Source organism: Lepus europaeus, chromosome 3 (genome assembly GCF_033115175.1).
Source record: "Lepus europaeus isolate LE1 chromosome 3, mLepTim1.pri, whole genome shotgun sequence".
Classification (NCBI taxonomy): Eukaryota; Metazoa; Chordata; class Mammalia; order Lagomorpha; family Leporidae; genus Lepus; species Lepus europaeus.
The window spans coordinates 16,685,267-16,697,271 of record NC_084829.1 but is presented as its reverse complement, the minus strand read 5'-3'; the positions used below and the strand labels follow the sequence as shown (position 1 = coordinate 16,697,271).

Here is a 12,005-nt window from a genome sequence, read left to right as displayed (position 1 = left end):
GTGTGACAGAGGAGATAATTCTGGACAAAAGGCAAAGTGATCTGCATAGCCTTGCCTTGGGCTTGTCCCTCTCTCTGTACCCTGTGCCCTCGCTTTCCCTCCCTTGCCTGCAGGTGAGTCTAACCTCGCTTTGTTGACTCCACAAGTTCCACTTCACTTCAAAGATATGTCCAGGAACCATCCTCCAGTGATAGCAACACTTCATCAGCCACAGTCTCAGCCTCAGGCCCCTCAGCCCTCACCCCCTCGTCCAAACCCTCCCACACCTTCAGGCACCTTCCACGGCCTTGCATTTCCACACTGTGCGGCTGCCCACCCAGCTCTGTGTCACTGCTCAGCGCGGCTAGATGGATCACATCGGTTTGGATCTGCCAACAAGTGGCTTATTTTCCCAATGGACTGCAAGTTTACCCTGGGTCACTCCTTCCATTTTCACTGTATTTTTCCACCTTCCAGAATCGCTGTTGCCACAGTCTTTACCTAATAAATGAGTCTGTCTACATGCTGAAAGCAGCCTCTGAACTTTCCTTTCCTGATGGAAACTGAGGGAAGAATCCACATGGGGCTGCGGCTGGCCGAGACAGTGCCATTCTGCATGATCCCAGGCCATCTCCAAGCCTGACGGCTGCGGGCTCCCCAAGGCAGGGAAGCATGGAATCAAGCTACTTATGAAAAGGCCACAGTACTGTGGTAGGCTAGGCCTCTGACTGCGGCGCCGGCATCCCATATGGGTGCTGTCTGATAAGCAGAGGCAAGCACGTGACCACAGAGCTGGCATTTGGCAGCACAAAATGAAGTCAGTTATTGTTTTAATGGCATGTGCATGTTTGCCTCTGTTATCAGACCAAATACGTCTTTCTTTTCCTTTTCAGATTCTGATAAAAAAATATATATATTGATCCAGTGACTGACTAAAGTGTCCGTTCAAACAGCTAAATAATGCTTGTCTGTGAAATCCAGAAACGTCTTGAGAAAGCCAGCTGCAGTTGCAAACTCATCTAGCCCTCCCTGATTGGCATGACCAAAGGTCCGAATCTGTTTACCAAAATGCAGAGGTACACATAACCAAGGGTACGATAAGCATGGGCTTCAGGCTGAGTGGGCTTCACCCTGATTAATGAAACACTGAAATTTCTTAAGGTAATACTTTGCATCTTTCAGATCTCAGTCAAATACTGTTTTGTAGCACATCATATCCTGCTATGTCTTCCCTGGGATAAAGTCAAGCCAGCTCGCGAGTTTCCCAAGGAACTGGAAGAAGGTCTGAGATACACCTCGCCAGTCTCACATGGACCCACCCTCCCTTTGCAGTGTTCACAGAAACCCCAGACCATCATCACTAAGCAGGACAGTGGTTTCTAAGATGTCAAGCTGATACTGTCCTCATCTAGCAGGAGATTAAACTTTCTCTTTCCTTTACTCTCCAACATTGTCCTCATTCTGATTTGGCACTGGGGACAGTTACAAGGTGACTGAGCCCAGACACTCAGACTGAAAGGAAAACACGCGCACAGCAGCAGCCCCTCCATGCTGGCCCTCAGTACCTCTCAGACTCTGCCTTCTTCTCTGTCCACCTCTGACCGCACTAAGACCTCCCAGCTGCACCAGCCCCCTGAGAGCCCACTCCCCACTCCCTAGCTATTTATTCCCGTTCCACAACTCATTTTAAATTGGAAGGAACTTATTTTCCTGAAAACACATGACATTTTATTCTAACAATTAAAAACCTCATCTGAAAATATGACCAAATCCAACACCTGATTTGGGGTTTCACTGCAGTTTGAAATTCTTTGAGGTGTTGATATGGTTGCTATAACAGACAGAAGAGATTTAAGCAGGCCGCATGGATTAATGGGAGATACAGTGATAGACACACAGAATGTGAAAGTTGAACGAGTCTCCATGTGATCCTCTTTGTGAGACTGAAGTCCCTATTTTTAATCCCACGCAACAGAGACTGGTAGATTTCACCCAGATCTGCTCTTGCCTACTCCCAAATTTTAGCCGGACGCATAGCCGCCCAGAATGAAAATGACATTTTCCACTTGTATCTAGCGCACCCACGGACAGTGTTCTGGCAAGCGGAAAGTGAAAGCAATGATCTGTGCAGCTTTTAGCTTGTGTTTTTTCAAGAAAGACACCTGAACCTTCCATGCTCGAACCGGGCACAGAGGGTTCATTTCAGAGCAGGAGATAACAGGCAACCAACCACCCAAGACAGACAGGCAGGGCCTGGATCCTGGGGACTTCACCTGGCACAACTGCTTGCTGGCTTGAGTCTTCCTTTCTACAAAGATAAGTTTCAGGGGCCAACACTGTGGAAAAACGTGCTTAAACTGCCATGCCCGATGCTGGCATCCTAAATGGGTGCCAGTTCATGTCCCAAGTAGTGCTTGGACCCTGCACCCTTGTGGGAGACCCAGATGGATTCTGCCTGGCCATTGTGGCCATTTGGGGAGTGAATCAGCAGATGCAGGATCTCTCTCTCTCTATCTCTCTAACTCTGCTTTTCATAAAAATAATACATTTTAAAAGACAGAGAAAGCTAATTTTCTTTGTTGTTCATGCCCCAGTGATCTTGAAACCTTCTTACACTAACTGAAGCCACATGATGCTTACTGATGCCTTAGTAAGAGACTGAGAATTCACAGGCTAGATCATTCGAATGAATCTGTTTAAACTGGCATTTCCGATCTAGTGAACTTCCTTTGGCCTTACTGCCAAGTTTTCCAATTTCATAAATGCACCGGATATCGTGCCAACAGTCTTCCAAGAGAAGATATTACTCCTGCCTCTTTCAAGAGATCTATGCGGTCTCACACCCTGTGTTCTTCCACACCCTACCCCCTGCATTCTTTTCGAAAGCCAGGTGCCCCCACCTCCCTTCCAGACCCCTAGCCCACCTAGGATATAAAAAACCCAGCCCACTCAGGTATGGGCCCTCTGCCACCTATGTGTCGCACACCTTTGCCGGTCTGTGTGTGCGCTGACAGCTGGCCACCCACCTCTGTGAATTTATTTTCTGCAAATAAATCAGATTTGGCTGCGAGTTCGTATCCTGTCTCCTCTCCGATCTGTGCCCCTTTTCCTTACTGTGTGTGTGTGTGTGTGTGTGGTGAGAATATTTAAAAATGTTCTGTCCGTTCTGAAGTGTAGAATAACACTGCCATTAAGTAAGATCACAGCTTTGTAAGCAGCGAAACTTCTGATTCAACAGGTCAGGGCCGGGCTGAACATCTGCAGCTAACTGGTTCCCTGGAGACAGAAATGCGAAGCTTAACTTAAGGAATTCAGCATTGTATTTCATCAGCCGAACTCACGTGAGACTGGCGGGTGCGGGACAGCAGCTGCCTAGGCCCTCGGCGCGGCGGACTCGCTTCGGCCGCGCTTCGACGCCGCCATTCCGGCGCCCACTTCCGGTCGGCGCCGCCCGCCGCTTGCGGGGTCCCGCGAGGGCCGCGGCCCCGGGGAAGCGTGGCGGTCAGGAAGCCACAGAAGCTACTCGGCGGTTTTGTTTTCTGGTTCGGTTTTCAAAAGTTTTTTAATCACCACAATCCCCACGCCCAAAAAGTGCACAGACGCAGGCCAGGAAGCAGACGAGCCGTCCCTGGGCCCCCGCTCGCAGGGATGAGTACGCCGGACGCGCCTGAGGGGAGCGGCGGGAAGAAGCCATTGAAAAGCGTTAAGAGACAGACTGAAGTAACTTCTGAGCGGCCTTGCTCGCCAGCGGGTCAGGATGGCCGAGCGGTCTAAGGCGCTGCGTTCAGGTCGCAGTCTCCCCTGGAGGCGTGGGTTCGAATCCCACTCCTGACAGCAGCTGTGGTGTTTTTTTTCACGCTCGGTTTTTTTTCCAGTTCGCTACAGTAGCCAATTTTTTAAAAACTACTAAACGAAAAATTATTTTACCTCTAGAATGAGTGCGTACTGTTCTCAGAAGGTAATCTGAAGACTTAATCTCCTCCCTCTATTTCTCGGTAGTTTCTCCTTCGGAGACAATTGAATGAATGCTACTGTTTAGTTTATGGCCCATTATCATCACTGATGTCTTCAAGAGCCTCTCTTTTGTTTTATGTATTTATACATTACTTTTTTTTTTCTTTTTAATTTCCTTTTCTTGTCACATTTATCGCCCTTTTCTTTCGATATGTTTTGTGGAACATGTACTATTCATTTGAGTGCCTGTGTTTTTAATTTACGTAAGTGTCACTCTGTCACAGACCTCATTCTGTTTTTTCTTTACTCCTTTGGCACAGCTATGTTTTGTGCACGCCTAGACCGGTTGCTTTTAATGGCTGCCTAGAGGTCTGCTGAGTGAGGTCACGCTGGCCCCAGCCACTAGTTTTGCAGACAGAACAGGACCCAGGATCCAGGAAGCACGATTTCGATGCACAAAAGTTCATGATTAGTGACATCTGCAGATATGTCCCTCAAGTTCAAGTTTGCTGATGTCCTTTCAACTTGAACATTAATAGCTACAAACATGAACACACAATGCTTCTGCTTTGAACTCATTTATTGCAAAGTCCCAATGAATCAAAGACCTCAGATGACTGCAATGTTCTCCTCACCATATCTTTTTAAAAATGAAATTCAATCTAATGCCAGGTTACAAAGGCAAAATGTACTGTGAATCTGTTTTACAGTTATCGGTATTCAAAATCTTTGTACTCATTCCCTCCTTCCAAAGTTTCCCAAAATGCATAGTCATCTATCCATTGAAAGAAAAGTAAATGTATATGTCTTAGAAAGACTATCATCTCCAAGGCTAGTGAAGAACAAATGGGGCCTCCTCTTACTGCCCAGGTGGCCATGCATGTATTCCATGTTGACCCGTCCCAACATTGAGATTAAACACGATTTCGCGTCTCCATTTCAGCTGTGGCAACATAAGAGAAAGGAGGAAATGGCAAGCAGGCACCCATTGGGTGATGAGAAGCACTTCTAGGTCTTGGAAGGGCAGCAGGCTGCTCCAGTTCAATCCAGGCTGCAGGGCTCACCCCAGATTCTGCAACCAACAGGCTATGCGATCTTCCCCACAAGTAACTTTGCATCCTTGAGCCTTGGTGCCCTCCTCTTTAAAACTGGGAAACAATTGTACCTTATTCCAGAAGTCAGTTGTGAGAATGTTCTGACTTAGTATGCATGGAGTGGTTAGAAGATGCCTGGCAAATAACAAATGCCTGATGGATGAATTTTTGGTCATAATTGAGTACTCACTTGTATTAGGCAGGGTTCTCCAGAGAAATAAAACAAATGGTCTGTCTATCAGGAGAGATTACGAGGAGTTGGCTCCTGCTGTTATTCAGGCTGCTGAGCCCCATGACGTGTGGTCTGCAAGCTGGACCCCTAGGAAAGCAGTGGGTGTGATTCAGCCCAGATACAAGGCTTGAAAGCCGGGCAGTCGGTGGGAGAGCAGGAGGAGAGATGAGCTGGAGGCTGGGCTGGGGTGGGAAGTGGTGGGCCCCTCCTTCCTCAGCCTTTTGCTCTACCCAGGCCCTCAACAGATTGGAAGGTGCCCACCACACTGGTCTACTGATTCAAATGCTGGTCTCACCCAGAAATACCCTCAGAGAAAACACCCAGAAACAATTTTTAGGGGACGGACCCTGATACCTAAAATTAGCCATCTCACTGCTGCCAGCCAGGCCCTGTGCTTGATCTCTGGAGGCCCAGCAGTGAACAGGAAAGGTGCAGCCCCTGCCCCAGCAGTCGACAGGCTGGCACAAAGACACACTAGGAGCCTGGTTGTTCAGGATGGAAAGAGAAGCGGCCCCTCCTCTCTCCACCTGCCCCCAGGAGAACCTCAGCAAAGGCCTACATAACCCACACTGGTAAATTCTCATGCCATCACACTGCTGTGGTGATTCACGGTCTTTGGAAAGAAAGCATGAAACACTTGACACTTAGCCACTGCCAAGTCCAGTCCATCTGTGAGGCCGCATGTGGCAAAGATGCCCAAGGGCCCACAGTCCTCTCCAGACAAGGAGAAGCATCCAGACTTACACGTGCCCTCCCTAGACACTTCCACTTACCAGAGCTTGGCAATCCCTTAGCTCACCTTGTGCCCTTTGCCCAGAACATCTATTTCACTCCTCCTGCCCATTCTCTTGCCTGGGTAAGTTTACATCTCCCGCATGCAACAGTTTGGAAGTGAGTTCTCACATGGTCTCTTCTCCTTGCACACCCACCCAGTCTAAATGTCCAAATACGGCTCATGGTGCCCCCCACTTCCAGTGGACTGCATCCCACTGTGTGATTCGTGGCACAAAATTGTCACCCTCACACCAGCCTCTTCAGGGAAGAACTCACAACTTGTGTGTGATGAGTGGTGCCTGGCGCAGGAGAGAAAGTTCTTCTACAAACAGCCACTGATACACAAGTATTTGTTGGTGACTCACTTCCACTTGTACACATACATCACTTCCATAACTGATGACTATTAGGAGAGTTGGGAAATGAGCCGCTGGAAGAGATGGTGAGACTCCTCATGTGCAGTGTGCTATAGATTCAGGAGCCAGTACCATCGCCTCCATATGTAAAGCATGCACTCCCCTGAGGACTCCTTGGCTGGCAGCTTCCCTGGGAAAATGTTCCTGGGGCTCAACCTAACAGGCAGGGAGTGGATAAAGCAGGTTTGGTAGCAGGATGAAGTGGTGTACCGCTGACAGCTGCACCAGTGACCCCATGCATCTCATTATTTGAGGGAGATCTGCACTCTGAGTCTGGAAAAAAAAAAAAAACAACAACAACAACAACAGAAGGCATTCATAAGCAGAAAAGAGAAAAATCTTGTGAAAAAAGAGGGTCTGCCTTTCTATAGGGAAAGGTGGGGATTACTCTGCAGGAGGGGAGCACAAAGTCCCCATAAAGATGGAGTTGCTGCCTGAGCCAGGTCTCCAAGTACGGGGTCATTCAGTTTCCAAAGATAGGACAGGAGGCCATATTTCAATCCTTTGACTATCTACATAAAATAATGTGCTCTGGTGGTAAAAGTCAAGCTGGCGAAATGTTCTTTTGGAACCTGGTCTTAAAAGACAGGAGAGGAGACTGGTAGCAGTGACAATGAACTTCCACTTCCCTGGTCTGGCTTTTTTTTTTTTTTTTGGAAGGAACTCTTGGCTAACACAAAATTGACTTCTTTCTTCCTCTTGAAGAGTTTGGGAGAAGGAACCTCAGCCCTTCCTGGAGTTCAAGTCCATCTTTTCCAGCAGCTAGCCACTGTGTTCTGCACTCAGATAGAGGCTTCTTCCCAACAGTGTCTTTTTTGAAGGCATGGTGACACATATTTATTTTCACTTTGATTCCCCCCCACACACACACCCCAAAAAAAGAACTTTCAGCACAATGCAACTTTTTTAAAGTAGTAAATTACTGTCTGTTTTGTATGGTTGGAGTTTACTGGCTACTATGGATGGTCGGAGATGCTGGAGCCTTCAGCAGTTCTATCCATCACTCCAGCGTTGACCTTTCTGAAAGCTGTGAGTGCAGATGGTGAGTGTACCGGGGATACCCTGGGAGAGAAACTGGAAGGACCAATTATGATGCTGCTTATAGTTCACATTTGGTGATGTGTCCCTCCCTCTGCTTCTCCTGAGTCCTTTCCTGTTTGCTGCACAAATGCTATATGGAATAAAAATATAAGGAAAATCATGAAACACAAGAGTTCTTTTTTTTTTTTTTTTTTGAAAAAAAAGAAAGTTTTTTCTTTTTTGAAACACAAGAGAAGTCATCTGTGCATTCTCTTTGTCTACCATGAGCGTCCCCTTCGGATCGTATAAAACACTTGGATGGAACCCCCTTGGGGAAAGTAGCCGTAAAGGTCAGGATAGAATTATCTCTGTAATGAGGCAGGGAAAAACCACAAAAGGCCCCGCTGGGATTCGAACCCAGGATCTCCTGTTTACTAGACAGGCGCTTTAACCAGCTAAGCCACGGAGCCAGCACGCAAGGACCTCCTGAGCCGGCAAGGAAAGGGATGATCTCTGCTTTTGTTCTGTGCGTTTATTCACTCGTCCGTTACTGAGCGCCAGTAGCCGCCAGGCTGCTTCACAAACCCTGAAGATGGAGCTGGACCTCGCCCCCAAGGAGATAGGAAATCGCTCCGGGCAGGAAAATTGAGTTTCCCGCGGGAGGGAGACCCTGAACCCCAGCACGCGAGGCGACTCCGCGCAGCAGTTGGCGTGGTCGAGAGTCCAGCCGCGCGTCTCGCCGGGGTCGGAAAGGGCCTGGGGTGGGGCGCAGAGAGGGGGTGCAGCCGCTTGTACCGGAGCACGCTCCAGCACCAAAGACCGGGCCGTGCGCGAAGCAAGCCATCTGCTCTTATTGCATGGCTTGTAAATGAAACTGCAAGTTAATTCAAATTCTGGTCATTCTCTGCCCCATTTTTTTCCCGTAAAATTGAGCTCCGTTTTATCATATAAAACGTATTAATCAGATATCAGAATTGTGCCTTAAAAATGCAAGACTTCCTGGTTAACAATCTCATCTTGGAAGGAGGTAAAGAAGGAGAACCCCTTGTGGCTGCCACGTTGGAGGGGGAGCAGCCTTGGGGTCCTACTTCTTAACAATCTCATCTTGGAAGAGTATTTGCAAGCGTTACCAACGTGCTGTGTGCCTGTTAAAATTAAATCTGCCCTAGGAAGTATGATTTGAACAAAGGGAGTTAGTGAAACTCTGCAGACTTTGCAAATAGTTGTCTTAGCTGTGGAAGTCACTCCCAAGTGAAGCCTCTAAGTGCGGTTCACTTTTACATGAGATCTGTTCCCTTACTTCTTCAATATAAGAACAATACCCACCAAGTTATTAGTGTGTGGAACCATATAACCGCAGGCAACCCAGCCACACCTGACGCTGGGTAGCACCAGCCAATAGTGGGAGTTCCCTTCGAACTAGCAGCTGACAGTGTTTGCACAGAATTGTTGGGAAGTTCAGTAGCCAAAAATAACTTTTGGAAGATCATTTACAGCTACCTGGGTGTGAACCTGTCACCAGAGAGGATTGAATCTAAGGTTCTTGTCTCCCCAGATGCGAGACAGTGGCAGTATGCGTGCCAGCCAAGTTTGATGGAGAGCACACACCTGACAGACTCAGGGAGGAACTGAGAGCCCGGCCTGCATTCAGACTGGAGATGTTATGGAATATTGTTACAGGGATTGGGAGTCGGTTCTGTGCCTCACAGTGAGGAAGAATTACAATACGGACAATGGGGGGTGGGGTGAGCAAAGGCAAAGATAGTGAAAGATTTCATAGAGAGTTGGGAATCAGGACTCCTGCTACCCAGGAGGGTGCCTGGGGAGGGGTCCCTCCAGGCCTGCGTATTGGGTATTGGGCGCTTACATAGGGAGCGCATATCAATTGATCCATTTTCCTACATAGTGTTATAGGGAAAGAGGGTCCCTGAGGCAGGGTTAGAGAAGAATGGACTTTGGTCAGATTCTGGGAAAACTTCCACTCCTCTGGGTGATGGAGTGAGGACAAAGGCCTTAGATCTGTCACCGGAGAGAAGTCCTGGGGTTCTTGTCTTCACAAGAAAGAATTCAGCTGTGAGACAAAGAGCAAGGTAACGAGGTTTTATTGGGGATAGAGCATCCATCAGGATGGGAAGGATAGAGAGAGTGTCCAGTTACTCCGACTGGGGGGGAGAGTGGGGTTACATGGTTGAATGGAGAGAATACACCTGGGCAGGCCAGGCGGGCGGCTCAGCAGAGAGCAGAGCAGAACGTGCAGTCTTTGTTTATACTGGGGCTTATAAAGAAAAGGGGGCCAGGTTTCTCCTTCCCCTCCTCCTCCTCTAGGACAAAGGGTTTGTGGAGAGTAAATTAGCAAATTCCTCCCCAGGTTTGCTGGGGCCTGGCTGAGCCAGGCACAGGGGCTTCCCCTAGGGTATCTGTGAGGGTTTTATTGCCCTATGTTATCAGGTCAGATAACCCACTTGGTCCTGAGAGAATTCTCCAGCAAGATGCGAGACAGACAGTAGTGGCAAGCAGCTGGTTGAATAGGATAAAGACATCCATCAGAATGGACGGGTGCCTCTCCAGATGGACTCGGAGAGAGCTCTCAATCATTCCAGATGGGGAAAACAAGGTTACAGGGTTTAAGGGAGAGAATACACCTCTCAGGTCAGGTGGGCAGCTCAGGGAAAACTTGAGAGTTGAGCATGCAATTTGTGTTCAGAACGGGACTTATAAGGGATCGGGGTCCAATTCTTCCATCATTTCTCCCCCCCTCCTCCCTCTTCTCCAGGACAAAGGGTTTGCTGAGTGTGAGTTGGACAAAGTTCCTTCCAAGGTTTCACTACAAGTGCTATCAGACTGGGGAGCCCACCTGCCCCCATCTTCCCTAGCAGCGGACCTTCCCATAGGTACCTTCCTTTTGGAGGATGTAAAAATTCTATTGCCAAATATTATCAGGCTAGGTAACCAATTTGGTGTTGAGCAGAGAGGATTCCCCTGGGGAGCTTTCCTTGGGGTGATGGCTGAGAACACCTGTAAAGTTATCAGGGCAGGGGCAGGACTCTGGAGCATAAAATACTGGGGCTGCTTCCAAGGTGTGCTTGCGCTTGCGAGAGAGTGTCTGTGAATGCCTTGTCCCCTCTCACATGCATAGGGTAATTTCTAACTTCCTCCCTAACACAGCCAGTTGGGTTCAAGCTGATTTTGTAGGTGCATTAGGGGACCTGTGACTTCCAGGGAGGTCCTAGGATCTCCATTCTGAATATGTGATGAGAACAGAATAGACCAGAAGGCGCCACAGTTTTCTTAATTCTTAATTTCTGAAAATCCTGGTATAGTTGTTCCACACTCCTCTTCAGAACAGAAAACTCCTGCTCTTAATGCAGAGTGATCTGTTATGTACCTATTTTCTCCATTATATTTAAAATTATAATTTCAAGAGGGAGTCTCCAATCACCAAGTGGCAATAGGAGGCTGTAGTGTTACCAAATCAAAATTGGGCTCAGGCTGCCAGGCACTGGAAGTCAGTGCACAGGGCAAAGTTGATGCAGGGAGTCAGTAGAGTTATTTATTTATTTTTTGAGTTTTTTCTAAATTTGTATGTTTCTCATAAATACAAGATTAGGAACATAGTAATTCTTAATTTTTCCCATGGTACCCGCCCTCCCATCCACTTCCCCCTTTCTCCTCCTTCTGTTTAGTCTGAGAAAGAACAAGAAACAGAAAGAAAGAATGGAATAATGTCGTGATCGCCACAAGTGGTAGCTCAACAGGGCTAATGGGACATGTCGGAGCATGGGGAAGAATCACACAGACTCGGGATAGTCTTTTTAATATAATTTATTATTCAATATTCAATGCCACTTAATATATATTCAATGCACACATCTAAAGGCCAATACAGCTCAATATGTCTTTAGTCCACAAGTCATAACACACATCTAGGAGTAAGACAACTTCCAGAAATATCCTGCAATAGTAATAAGTATAACACATACAAAGCATAAAAGCATAACCAATCTAGACACTCATGGCTAAGGGTGTAATATGAATGCTGCATTCTCAAGGTTCATATCACGATCACGAAAAGTCAAAGTCCAGAGTCCAAAGTCTCCATTACCACTCGGAGAGATGGATCTCAGAACAGTCACTTATGGGCGGGAGTCATGGGATGACTGGCACTCTGGGCAGTAGGCTCGACGGTGAAGGGTTGGAGAAGTCACTGATGAGAAGTCTGGTCCAGCTCCGATGTCGGCTCCGGCAGTGGCTGGGCCATCCAGGCGAGGCTGGCTCCAGCGAGTGGGGGGCCCGCAGAGCTTCAGTCAGTGGAGACTCGGGCAGTTTCACTGGCACTGAGCCGTGGTCCCCGAGGGGATGCAGAGCAGGTGTGAGGCTTGCCTCTTTATCCCCGCTCTGGGACAGGTGGGTGGTGAATGTGCCCTGGTGCATCACCAACCACAGGCTCATCCTTTGGGGTGTCACCAACCAGATGTTGGTGTCTAGGTGTGACCAATGGTGTGTTGGGGGTCTTCCGGGTGTGGCCAATTGTGGTGC

At 48.1% G+C, this 12,005-nt stretch overlaps 2 non-coding genes across 2 annotated transcripts; one reads left to right on the top strand and one right to left on the bottom strand.

The window, feature by feature from the left end:
* Positions 1–3,730: 3,730 nt before the first annotated feature.
* On the top strand, positions 3,731–3,813 carry TRNAL-CAG (transfer RNA leucine (anticodon CAG)). The gene has a single exon. It is a non-coding gene; the product is annotated as a tRNA-Leu (tRNA).
* A 4,052-nt stretch (positions 3,814–7,865) lies between these two features.
* On the bottom strand, positions 7,866–7,939 carry TRNAT-AGU (transfer RNA threonine (anticodon AGU)). The gene has a single exon. It is a non-coding gene; the product is annotated as a tRNA-Thr (tRNA).
* Between the last annotated feature and the right edge of the window lie 4,066 nt (positions 7,940–12,005).